This window comes from Octopus sinensis, linkage group LG4 (genome assembly GCF_006345805.1).
Source record: "Octopus sinensis linkage group LG4, ASM634580v1, whole genome shotgun sequence".
Taxonomy (NCBI): Eukaryota; Metazoa; Mollusca; class Cephalopoda; order Octopoda; family Octopodidae; genus Octopus; species Octopus sinensis.
The window spans coordinates 120,256,683-120,266,682 of record NC_043000.1 but is presented as its reverse complement, the minus strand read 5'-3'; positions in this window follow the sequence as shown (position 1 = coordinate 120,266,682).

The following is a 10,000-nucleotide window of genomic DNA, read 5'->3' as shown; positions in this document are numbered from 1 at the left end:
AATAATAATAATAATAATAATAATAATAATAATAATAATAAAGACCAAAGCCTCCCCACCAGAAATGACCAAAAACATGTAATGAAAAGAAATATAACAAGTAACTGCAGAATATGTGGAGATGGACAAGAAACAATAAATCATATTATCTCTAGCTGCCCAGTCCTGGCTAAGAAGGAATATATTCACAGACATGACAGAGTTGGAACTTACATACATTGGAAGCTATGCCAACATTATGGAATAACAACAGAAAAAAGATGGTATAGGCACACACCAGGAAAGGTCACAGAAAACGAGAAAGCAACCATACTCTGGGATATGCCGATACACACAGATAGAGAAATTAAGACCAGATATAGTTGTCAGAGATCATGAAGAAAAAAAATGCTTTCTAATTGATGTATCAATACCGGCAGATGGACAACGTGTCTCTAAAAGAAATGGAGAAACTCTCAAAATACAAAGACCTGGAAATAGAGGTAACCAGAATGTGGAATCCGAAAACAGAAACAATTCCTATCATAGTAGGTGCATTAGGCATGATAAAAAAATATTCAGACAAATACATAACAAAAACACCAGGACTTACAAACACATATAACATACAGAAAATTGCACTACTAAGCACTGCACACATCCTACGCAGAACACTTTCCATACAATAACCATCAGAGCATCACAACAAATCACAACACATACCCAAGGCACACAGAGCTGCGCTCGGTAGCGAAGTGAAAGTACGCAATAAAAATAAAACAACAAAAATGAAACCATTGAACATGTCTCCATGTGCAGCCTTCTTAGGCCAAAGAATATCTCAACAGGCATGTTAGAGCTGCACCATATATTCACTGGGTGATTTGCAAAATCCTAGACCTGCCCCATGATAAAAACTGGTGGGAACACAAACCATCTACAGTGCTTGAAAATGATCACGTCTCACTCTTCTGGAACTTCACCATTCAAACTGACAGAAAGATAGATGCGAATAGATCAGACATTATATTGAAAAACTTCAGACAAAAATCATGCCTCTTCATTGATATGACAGTCCCAATCGACTTGAATGTATCTGTCGAGATCTGCCAAAAACTGAGCAAATATAAAGATCTTGAAATAGGAATTATAACAAAGGGGGCTGATTGCTACCTAGCTCTGATACCAGGAAACCCCAAAATGGCAGAAATTCAAAAGATAGTGCTCATGAGAACTGCCCATATCCTACGTGAAATACTGTCTATGTAATCTCAAATTTTAAAATAAACTCATCATTTTGATGATGATGATGATGATGATGATGATGATGATAATAATAATAATAATAATAATAATAATAATAATAATAATAATAATAATCCTTTCTACTTACAACTGACGCAGGCATGGCTGTGTGGTTAAAGAGCTCGTTTTGAAATCTCGTGGTTCTGGATTCAATCCTATCGCGCCGCACTTTGGGCAAGTAATTTTAAGCAAAAATTCGAAGTCTTAAATGCAATGCTGACAGATCCCGTTACTTTCTGGTTAAGCCAGCGTTAGAGCGAAATGACCACAGCTACAGAATTTTAGCGCCATAACTCATAACTCCGAAATAAAAACTTTTCGACTGAAAAATAATATAGGAAGGTTTTGAAGGGTGACGTTGTTATCTGTTCTCAGATTATTCAACAAAGTTAATTCTTCACAACATGGTTACCAAACAAAGAGAATTCTTCAAAACATGGTGAAACAAACTCAGTTATAGAGATCTGTCTATAACGAGAAATTCGACTTTAGTGACTGGAAGTAGCCATATCGTTCGTTAATACGATAATAAAATGAACAAAAAATAAGCGTAATAAATAAATATATAAAAGGTCATACTATGGATACCTTTAGAAATTGATAAAATGGTGAGACAAAATATATATAAAAAAAAACAAAAATGAAAAAAAACAAAAGAAAGAATGACAAACATAATAATAATAATAATAATAATAATAATAATAATAATAATAATAATAATGATAATGATGACGATGATGATGATGATGATGATGATGATGATGATAAAGAAACGACTGATATAGAAATAAAGATAGGAACAAATTGTTAACATGAAGATGAAAACAAATTGAAAATACAATATCAATAAGATTTGGAACAACAACATCAACAAATATATATGTATATATATATATATATATTATATATATATATATATATTTATATACATATATACATACATACACATATAAATATATATGTATATATATGTACACATACATACGTATATTTATATATACATACACATGTATATGTATATGTATATATATATATATATATATATATATATATATAATATATATATATATATATATATAATATATATATATACATATACATGTATATACATACATGTATATATATATTCATATATAATATATATACTAGTATATCTCTCTCTCTCTATATATATATATGTATATTTGTATATATATATATATGTACATATATATACATAAACATACACACATACACACATACACACATATATACATGCAAACATATGTATGAGAATATATATATATATATACATACAAATATACATATATATATATACATATCTTAGACGAGCCAGTAAAATAAATACGGTAAAGACGTAAAAGTTCCAACAAATATATGTACCTTAGCAACTATACAAAAACAAATTAACGAACAAAAAGAAAAAGAAACAGACAAAACTGTTTTCTTGCTCTAAAAGAAATAAAAATATATATATATATATATATAAAAATAAAATATTGACCAGCAAATGAAAATGTTGACAAAATTTACTGCGGCATAAAAGAACGAAAAATTCATAAGAGAGCTTTTTAATCGTTCATAAAGATCTTTGTCACAGAACCTAGAGAGGTTAACAAACTACAGAATGATAACTGGACAAGTTTGTAGAGTTTCGGTTTATAGCCTGACAGTTCAAGAGCAAGACATTTAACTCTCGATTGGGTCAGACTATTGAGATGCCTATAGCTTTTGTGTTTTTTTTTTATGGTTTAGTCAGAAGATGCAGAATAGCGCTCATGATCTTTTACAGAAGGCATCTAAGTGTAGTTAGAGGATGGTATTAAGTTGTCTTAAAATACCGAACCTGAATGTTTGTAGAGCGTTCGATGGTGGTGTTAAACCGATTTTGAGACGTTTCGGCACCGCCTATTCGGCGTTGCTGATTCAACGCTGACCTACTTGACATCAGACCTTTTAAAGTCTCACTCGTTTTAATAGTTCTTTCATTCTCTGCATTTAACTCTCGATTGGGTCAGACCATTGAGATGCCTATAGCCTTTTTTTTATGGTTTAGCCAAAAGATGTAGAGTAGCGCTCATGATCTTTTACAGAAAGCCTCTCAGAGTAGTTAGAAGATGGTTGTCCTAAAATACTGAAACTGAATGTTTGTAAAGCGTTCGATGGTGGTGTTAAACCGATTTTGAGACGTTTCGGCACCGCCTATTTGGCGCTGCTGATTCAACGCTGACCTGTTTGACATCAAACCTTTTAATGTACCACGCGGTTTAATAGTCTTTTCATTCTCTGCACCTTCATCTCTCTCTCTCTCTCTCTCTCCCTCTCTGTCCTACTCTGTACCTCTCTGTCCTGTTCTGTCTGTCTGTCTCTCTATCTTTCTGTCTGTCCCTTCCTTAATCTCCCTCTCTCTCTGTTTATGTATGTGACCATATTTATCTTTATATGGGTGAATAAAGAGAAAGTGCTTAACGATTCTGCCAGCTCAATAATAATAATCCTCCTTTCTACTCAAGGCACAAGGCCTGAAATTTGGGGGAGGGCACTAGTCGATTACATCGACCCCAGTGCGTAACTGGTACTTATTTTATCGACTCCGAAAGGATGAAAAGCAAAGTCAACCTTGGCGGAATTTGAAGTCAGAACGTAGCGGCAGACGAAATACCTATTTCTATTTCTTTACTACCCACAAGAGGGCTAAACACAGAGAGGACAAACAAGGACAGACAAACGGATTAAGTCGATTATATCGACCCCAGTGCGTAACTGGTACTTATTTAATTGACCCCGAAAGGATGAAAAGCAAAGTCGACTTCGGCGGAATTTGAACTCAGAACGTAGCGGCAGACGAAATACCGCTAAGCATTTCTCCCGCCGTGCTTAGCGATTTAGCCAGCTCGCCGCCTTGGCACTGCTTATATTCTTTTCTTTTCTAGTCACAAATAGGCCGAAATTTTTTTGGGGAGGGGAGCAGTCGATCAGATCAACCCCAGTACGCAACTGGTACTTAATTTATCGATCCGAAAGGATGAAAGGCAAAGTGGATCTCGGCGGAATTTGAACTCAGAGCGTAACGGCAGACGAAATACGGCTACGCATTTCGCCCGGCGTGCTAACGTTTCTGAAATTTTTTATTACCCGCTGGGGGCGAATATAGAAGGGACAATACAGAAATGTGTGGGGACACAAAGCAAGAAGGAAACACAGGACAGCGAATGAATGAAAAATGAAAATGGAAAAATTAAAATGAAGCTATTCGCCCCACCTCCGAGTAGTTTCACTTACTTCCATTTTTCCTTTAAATTCCGTACCTTCCAATATATCCAGTCCATATATTCTTTTATAAGTTCTTCATACTCTCTATTCTCCGGCAACCCTTTTATATCATAGTTCCCTCTCCAACACTCGTACTCACCTTTATACTATTCTATCTCATTCTTCTGTTTGTCTGATACTAAAATACATATACACCACTCCTTAACATTTGTCTTTCCTTCCACCTCAATAAACACTGTGTTCTTCCATCTCGTTGCTGTGTTAATCAGTTCCCCATCTACACCTTCAAACAACATACATGCAAAATAACTTTGAGTGGGAGAGGTAAGTTTGTGGGTTTCTGTGTGTCGGTGCCTTTGTTTTGATTTGTGTCGGAGGGGAATGGGTTGGTTTGGTGTTTGCGGTGGAGGGTGGGATTGAGAAGGTGTGGATTGGGGGTTCACATTCAGTCTAGCCTGCTTTCTTTCACTTCCTCTGATTTTTCTTTTCTACCGATATCCACAATTCGTCTTCATTTAGTTGTATCTCCTCTACTCTTTCTGGTTCCTTCTTGACTTCTTTCTGATTTTTCTCAGTCGGTGAAGAGCAATGCATAGACTGAAGGGATCTTTTCGGTTTGACCGGCAGTTTTTAAAAATAATTTCCATGTAACTAAACACTTTTAAACTTCGTATATTAGTAGAATGTGTTTATAAAACATCTTTTTCTCTTGGCTTTATTGAGAAAATTCTATAGTTTGTAAGATATTCGTTGTTTTTTTCTTCAATTTCTGCAATTTCAACCAATCACTGACGTCTATTGAGGTCTGTGCCGTATGAATATGCCCCTCGTTTAAAAAACAGATTGGGTTTATTTACATTTGTGAAGAAAAAAAGATACCTTTCTCCCACCCCTAACTCTTACTAACCCCAACCCTAAAACAGATTGAAATGCAATAGATCGATACTAGGGTCATAATTATGGGTGACAATTTCATATAACACCGCTAGAAAAAACTGCCGTTCAAACCGAAAAGATCCAAATTAAGTTAATTTTTTCTGTCCCAGGATTTAAATGTAAATTATTAGCTTATTTCCCCGTATTTGCAACAGTCTGGTTTGAATTCCATAAACTTGAAATTTTGTTATCCTGTTAAAATGTTACGTTCATGATGCTTAAGTCATGCTTTCAATTTCTAGACTAGACATCGCAAGAGAGGTTATTATTTCACGCTGCAACTGTCTATCCAGCTAAAATGAGTACCAGCTGAGTGTTTGGCGTCGCCCCCTCTCTGCAACTGTCACCCCTCCGATGTTCGACGATGACACAGGCACCTAAAGCAGTTAGCGAAACAATGGTATCATATCATATTCACTTTTCCGTTCAGGCGTTCTTTTGTCTTTTATCTTTTACTTGTTTCAGCCATTAGACTGCGGCCATGCTGAAGCACCGCCTTGAATTTTCTTCATGTTAGTCAAATGACCTCGGCGGAATTTGAACTCAGAACGTAACGGCAGACGAAATACAGCTACGCATTTCGCCCGGCGTGCTAACGATTCTGCCAGCTTATCGCCCTTTTGTACAAAACATATTCTCTTCTACTCTAGGCACAAGGGCCAAAATTTCTGGAGAGGGGGAAGCAGTCGATCAAATAGACACCAGTACGCAACTGGTACTTAATTTATAGCCCTTTTGTAGAAAACATAATACCAATCTGAATATGTTGGTGCGATTTCCACGAGGTTTGATGATAAAGATGCAAACACACTCCATTATTCATAATGTTATTTATTTTTCTGTCTTATGATTCAAATGTAAATTATCAGTTTATTTCCCCTTATCTGCAACTGTCTGGCTTGAACCCTATAACCCTGAAATTTTGTTATAGAGACGTAAAGTCCGATACAGAAAACGGACGCAAAATTAGAACGTGTGCCAAGATTTTGTTGACATTTTGTCAGAGAAAGTGCACGCACTAGAAAAATAAACAGAAGAAACCCCACAAAAAACCAAAAAAAAAAAGACACTCCCTTAGAATATTATCTTGTTTCCCTCGAATCGAATAATATGTATGAAAAATATCAAACAGTTTGTTTATTTTCATTTACAGATAAATGGTGGATGGAAGCACTCCGTCGGTTACGACGATGAGGGTTCCGGTTGATCCGAATCAACGGAACGGCCTGCTCGTGAAATTAACATGTAAGTGGCTGAGCACTCCACAGACATGTGCACCCTTAACGTAGTTCTCGGGGATATTCAGCGTGACACAGAGAGTGACAAGGCCGGCCCCTTGAAATACAGGTACAACAGAAACAGGAAGTAAGAGTGAGAGAAAGTTACGGTGAAAGAGTACAGCTAGGATCACCACCATCCCCTGCCGGAGCCTCGTGGAGCTTTTAGGTGTTTTCGCTCAATAAACAATCACAACGCCCGGTCTGGGAATCGAAACCGCGATCCTATGACCGCGAGTCCGCTGCCCTAACCACTGGGCCATTGCGCCTCCACACAGATAAATAACAGACAAACAAAGCCGTAAAAATATAGCTTGAAATAATGTCTGTTGGTTTCAATCACTTCCTGGTTGTTCATTCATTTAGGATACGGAGAATAATACTGGAGAAAATGATGTTTCTAAATTGGTGAGTTCTTGTCTTTAGAGACCGAAATCTCCGTAGTAGGACTACCGGATGACTAGTATTACTAGTGAAGCGAGCAGTAACAGAGTGTAGTCTTGGAGTAATAAACAACCAATACATGCAATCAAAACTGCGGGAGTAAGAATGGTGATAATAATAATAGATGAGGCATTGCTAATATATTTTTTTATTCAAGTTCTTTGAAGCAAAATGTCCAGAGAACTGGTACTTAGCCTTCAAGAGAATTTATAAAATAGTACTTCTGTGCACACACACACACACACACGTATTACTTTTACTTGTTTCAGTCATTAGAGTGCGGCCATGCTTGAGCACTGCTTTTAGTCGAACAAATCGAACCCGGGTCTTGTTCTCTGTAAGCTCAGTACTTATTTTATCGGTCTCTTTTACCGAACCGTCAAGTTACGGGGACGTAAAAACATCAACATAGGTTGTCAAGCGAAGGTGGGTGGGACAAACACATACATACATACACACACATACACACACATACACACATACATACATACATACATACATACATACATACATATATATATATATATTTAGGGGAAAAGTAAAAACGAAAAGGAGAAAATGCACATTGGATATAAAAAATAAAGGCTTTTTTATGAAAAGTAACGATATATATATATATATATATATATATATTATATATATATATATAATATATATATATATATATATATATAATATATATATATATACACATATATATATATACAATTAGATGAACGGAGGTAGAATTAAGAGGTATAACAGTCATTATTATGAATTGTTAAAGAAGATTGAGAGTCATACCGGTATCGTCAAAAGCTGTTCACTGACTTTGACGATACCGGTATGACTCAGAATTTTCTTTAAAAGTTATAATGACTTTTATACCTCTTAATTCTACCTCAGTTCATCTAATTGTATTGGGCTGGCAACTAAGTTTCCGCCGTTTTATTAAATTAAACTTTTTTAAAGGTTTAATAAAAAAAAAAACAACTAATTAATCAATAATGTATTCACCCTTGTTGTTTATAACTTTTCCCCAACGTTCAACAAGGTTTTCAATACCTCGTTTGTAGAAATCACCCGATTTTGACTCGCAAAAATCGATCCAACAAAGCTCTCATTTCTGCATCAGTATTGAACGAAACTCCGCGCATAGCATTTGAAAGAGATCGAAAGAGGTGGAAATCCGTTGGTGCCAAATCAGGAGAGTACGGTTGGTATGGCAGCACTTCCCAGCCATGCATTTGAATGGCTTCCTTGGTCATATTGGTGATATGAGGGCGGGCGTTGTCGTGCAGCAGAAGAACTCCATGCTGCCGATTAGGTCTTTTCTCTTGAATAGCCATGTTGAGTCGTTCCATCTGTTGAACATAGAGTTCCACGTTGACCGTTTGGTTCCGTTCAAGCAATTCGTAATGGATAATCCCTTCCCGGTCCCACCATACGCACAACATCGTTTTACGCGGATGAAGATCTTGTTTCACGCGTGGTGTCGCTTGTTTACCGGTGCTAAGCCATTCCTTACGCTGCTTCATATTGATGTACAGGCACCATTTTTCGTCGCCGGTAACGATTCGGTAAAGACATTGTTGCTTGTGTCCATGAGTTGAGCGATGACAAGTAAGCAAACCAGCAGAGATTGTGGCTCGTTGATTTTTGTTGTCTCTTAATGTGTGCGGAACTCATGCTCCATACTTCTAAACCTTTCCCATCGAGTGAAGATGCTTCTCTATAGCAGTGTGGGAGCATTCCATTTTCTCTGCCAGTTCCCTTGTCGTTTGATGAGAATTTTCGGGCAAAAGTTGGTTTAATTGCTCTCAACTAACTCAACTGGACGGCCAGAACAAGGTGCGTCTTTGAGGTCAAAATTTCCAGTTTTTAATTTCGCATACCAATCACGAGCGTTTTTTTCAGCTATGGCACCATCTCCATACCCAGCACAAATGTCGCGAACAATTTTTGCGGCCTTAGAACCTTGATTAAAAGCAGAAAGGTGTCGAAAATGTTCGTTTTTCTTAACTTAACATTCCATTTTAATGATCTGAAAGTAAACAAAAATTAACTAAAATTAGCCAGAAAAAAACAAAAAATAAAATAGATTCCAAAATGATTCAAAAATAGAATTCTCGAAAAAAAAAAAGGATTCCAAAATTAAAATGAAAACGGCGAGAACATAGTTGCCAATCCAACATATATACATCGTTACTTTTCATTAAAAAAGCCTTTATTTTTTTATATCCAATGCGCATTTTCTCTTTACTTTTCCCCTTTTTATACCACATGTAGTCTCTTTCTCTTTGAACCGTATTTCTGTTAAATATATATATATATATATACGACGGGCTTCTTTTAGTTTCCGTCTACCAAATTTACTCATGAGGCTTTGGTTGGCCCGAGGCTGTAGTAGAAGATACTTGCCCAAAATGCCCCGCAATGGGACAGAACCCGGAACCATGTGTTTGGAAGCAGGCTTCTTACCACAAAGCCACATCTGCGCCTATGTATATGTATAATAAAATAAAACGATATGCAGGCAAACGGTGAAGGTGCTTGGTTTAAGTTGTAACGAACTTAGTGTGATTATATCTTCTCTTGTACTTTCGGGGTACAAGAAAGCAATCACTAGCCGTTGCTTTAATAATCCAGAATTCTACCAGTCAGAAACAAGACGCAGACGTAAAAGATATATATACTACTTTATTCTCTAATGTGGTAACAGTAACAATAAGTGGTTATCTGGTATCCCTTTGGTATAAATGTGTCGTGCTGAACCTTATCTCTGTAAAATAAGAAAGTGTTCAAAT